The sequence below is a fragment of the Rutidosis leptorrhynchoides genome, chromosome 1 (assembly GCF_046630445.1).
Source record: "Rutidosis leptorrhynchoides isolate AG116_Rl617_1_P2 chromosome 1, CSIRO_AGI_Rlap_v1, whole genome shotgun sequence".
In the NCBI taxonomy this organism is placed as follows: domain Eukaryota; kingdom Viridiplantae; phylum Streptophyta; class Magnoliopsida; order Asterales; family Asteraceae; genus Rutidosis; species Rutidosis leptorrhynchoides.
The window spans coordinates 297,746,955-297,751,272 of NC_092333.1; positions in this window are offsets into that span (position 1 = coordinate 297,746,955).

Sequence of the window (4,318 nt, forward strand, 5' to 3'; positions counted from 1 at the left end):
GCAGTTTTTACATAATATCATATAAACATGGACTCCAAATCTTGTCCTTATTTTAGTATGCAACAGCGGAAGCTCTTAATATTCACCTGAGAATAAACATGCTTTAAACGTCAACAAAAATGTTGGTGAGTTATAGGTTTAACCTATATATATCAAATCGTAACAATAGACCACAAGATTTCATATTTCAATATACATCCCATACATAGAGATAAAATTCATTCATATGATGAACACCTGGTAACCGACATTAACAAGATGCATATATAAGAATATCCTCATCATTTCGGGACATCCTTCGGATATGATATAAATTTCGAAGTACTAAAGCATCCGGTACTTTGGATGGGGTTTGTTAGGCCCAATAGATCTATCTTTAAGATTCGCGTCAATTAGGGTGTCTGTTCCCTAATTCTTAGATTACCAGACTTAGTAAAAAGGGGCATATTCGATTTCGATAATTCAACCATAGAATGTAGTTTCACGTACTTGTGTCTATTTTGTAAATCATTTATAAAACCTGCATGTATTCTCATCCCAAAAATATTAGATTTTAAAAGTGGGACTATAACTCACTTTCACAGATTTTTACAGCGTCGGGAAGTAAGACTTGGCCACTAGTCGATTCACGAACCTATAACAAATATGTACATATATATCAAAGTATATTCAAAATATATTTACAACACTTTTAATACATTTTGATGTTTGAAGTTTATTAAGTCAGCTGTCCTCGTTAGTAACCTACAACTAGTTGTCCAACGTTAGATGTACAGAAAAAAAATTGATATATATTATCTTGAATCAATCCACGACCCAGTGTATATACGTCTCAGGCTAGATCACAACTCAAAGTATATATATTTTTGGAATAAACCTCAACCCTGTATAGCTAACTCCCTCATTACTGCATATAGAGTGTCTATGGTTGTTCCAAATAATATATACACATGGGTCGATATGATATGTCAAAACATTTGTATACATGTCTATGGTATCCCAAGATTACATAATATATTAGAATACATGTATAATACAATATAAGTTAGCTAGGATATGATTAATATAGATTTGTTACCAATTTTCACGTTGCTACAACAAGAAAAATTATCCAATCTTGTTTTACCCATAACTTCTTCATTTTAAATCCATTTTGAGTGAATCAAATTGCTATGGTTTCATATTGAACTCTATTTTATGAATCTAAACATAAAAAGTATAGGTTTATAGTCGGAAATATAAGTTACAAGTCTTTTTTGTAAAGGTAGTCATTTTAGTCGAAAGAACGACGTCTAGATGACCATTTTAGAAAACATACTTCCACTTTGAGTTTAACCATGATTTTTGGATATAGTTTCATGTTCATAAGAAAAATCATTTTTACAGAAGAACAACTTTTAAATCAAAGTTTATCATAGTTTTTAATTAACTAACCCAAAACAGCCCGCGGTTTTACTACGACGGCGTATGTCCGGTTTTACAGTGTTATTCGTGTTTCCAGGTTTTAAATCATTAAGTTAGCATATCATATAGATATAGAAAATGTGTTTAGTTGATTTTAAAAGTCAAGTTAGAAGGATTAACTTTTGTTTGCAAACAAGTTTAGAATTAACTAAACTATGTTCTAGTGATTACAAGTTTAAACCTTCGAATAAGATAGCTTTAAATGTATGAATCGAATGATGTTATGAACATCATTACTACCTCAAGTTTTCTGGATAAAGCTACTGGAAATGAGAAAAATGGATCTAGCTTCAAAGGATCCTTGGATGGCTTGAAAGTTCTTGAAGCAGAATCATGACATGAAAAACAAGTTCAAGTAAGATTTCCACTCGAAATAAGATTGTTATAGTTATAGAAATTGAATCAAAGTTTGAATATGAGTATTACCTTTTATTAGAAAGATATCTTACTATAAATAAGAAAGATTTCTTGAGGTTGGATGATCACTCTACAAGATTGGAAGTAAGCTAGCAAACTTGGAAGTATTCTTGATTTTATGAAACTAGAACTTGTAGAATTTATGAAGAACACTTAGAACTTGAAGATAGAACTTGAGAGAGATCAATTAGATGAAGAAAATTGAAGAATGAAATTGTTTATAGGTGTTTTTGGTCGTTGGTGTATGGATTAGATATAAAGGATATGTAATTTTATTTTCATGTAAATAAGTCATGAATGATTACTCATATTTTTGTAATTTTATGAGATATTTCATGCTAGTTGCCAAATGATGGTTCCAACATGTGTTAGGTGATTCACATGGGCTGCTAAGAGCTGATAATTGGAGTGTATATACCAATAGTACATACATCTAGAAGCTGTGTATTGTACGAGTACGAATACGGGTGCATACGAGTAGAATTGTTGATGAAACTGAACGAGGATGTAATTGTAAGCATTTTTGTTAAGTAGAAGTATTTTGATAAGTGTCTTGAAGTCTTTCAAAAGTGTATGAATACATATTAAAACAATACATGTATATACATTTTAACTGAGTCGTTAAGTCATCGTTAGTCGTTACATGTAAGTGTTGTTTTGAAACCTTTAGGTTAACGATCTTGTTAAATGTTGTTAACCCAATATTTATAATATCAAATGAGATTTTAAATTATTATATTATCATGATAATATGATGTATGAATATCTCTTAATATGATATATATACATTAAATGTCGTTACAACGATAATTGTTACATATATGTCTCGTTTCAAAATCATTAAGTTAGTAGTCTTGCTTTTACATATGTAGTTCATTGTTAATATACTTAATGATATGTTTACTTATCATAATATCATGTTAACTATATATATATATCCATATATATGTCATCATATAGTTTTTACAAGTTTTAACGTTCGTGAATCACCGGTCAACTTGGGTGGTCAATTGTCTATATGAAACCTATTTCAATTAATCAAGTCTTAACAAGTTTGATTGCTTAACATGTTGGAAAAACTTAATCATGTAAATAAGAATTTCATTTAATATATATAAACATAGAAAAGTTCGGGTCACTACAAACAGTACCGTAACATCACCAGCACCATCAGTATCGTCAGCTTCATTAGCCCTAGCAACACCTATAACATCACAAGCTCCGACAGTTCAAGAATCACCATGGACATTATTACAAGTCAACAACAAGTATGTCATATCAATAAGATATGAAGTATTAACTCATTTCCACTGAAGAATTTATATGTATATCTTATATATATAAATTTCCAAACCATAATAAATCTTTCCGTACTAAGCTATTATGTGTGAATCTTAATTCATATTACAAATATGCAATAATGTACGTCCTTCGCCCGCAACTTAACCATCGTTAACTACAATCTCCGTCTCAATTCAACAAATTCCAAGTCATAATAAATCAAGTATATATTTGATTTTACACTTTCATCATCGATGTACTCAAAACTTTTCAGATAACATCATTCGTACTTTGCGAAGTTCACCAGAATTTAACGAAAACCAACATCACATCTCAACAAATAACGAAGTATTGATTCATAATTTCAATATTATTGAAGAAATACTTATGTAATCTCTAAAGCCTTCAATGGATTATTCAATTCTGGTTTCAACCGTGAATCGAATGAGTTTAATTTAGTATTGACTCATTGAAATCTATGGTACATCTGAAGAGAATATATACATATATATATTTTCATAAAGACTGTAATAAAATTCTTTTGTACAAAATATTAATTGTGAAATTTTTTTTAACGGGTAGGTAATACCTGAAAGATATATATATATATATATATATATATATATATATATATATATATATATATATATATATATATATATATATATATATATATATATATTCACAATTAATATGTTACATTCTTCGAATCTGATTAAGCAAATTATCAACTATACTACCTATTTTCACAATAATATACATTCCTTCATAGCAATCAAAACAACAATACTCATTCAAACCCAATTACATATTCTGATTTTGAAACCTCAGAATTCAATTCGAGATATAACCGGTATCATCACTTTTAGATTCCTACATCTTTCAAAGCTATATTTTAACTTCAAAACTGTGTTAGAACATCAAATGTATGTTAACGATTACAATCTGTGTTCAAACCCTTCGAAAATTTTTGAAGACACTTCGAATGATGAGCAATTGAGATGATGATCCTACCACATGTTACCCACAGTTATGTACCCGAAAAACTCTTGAAACCAAAGTAAAAGTTTAAACAACGTATCCGCATCAGATTCTTTGGCATTTATTAGCAAAAAATAACTTTGCGACTCCTTTTCAAAGTAGCCAGTTTTGTCAC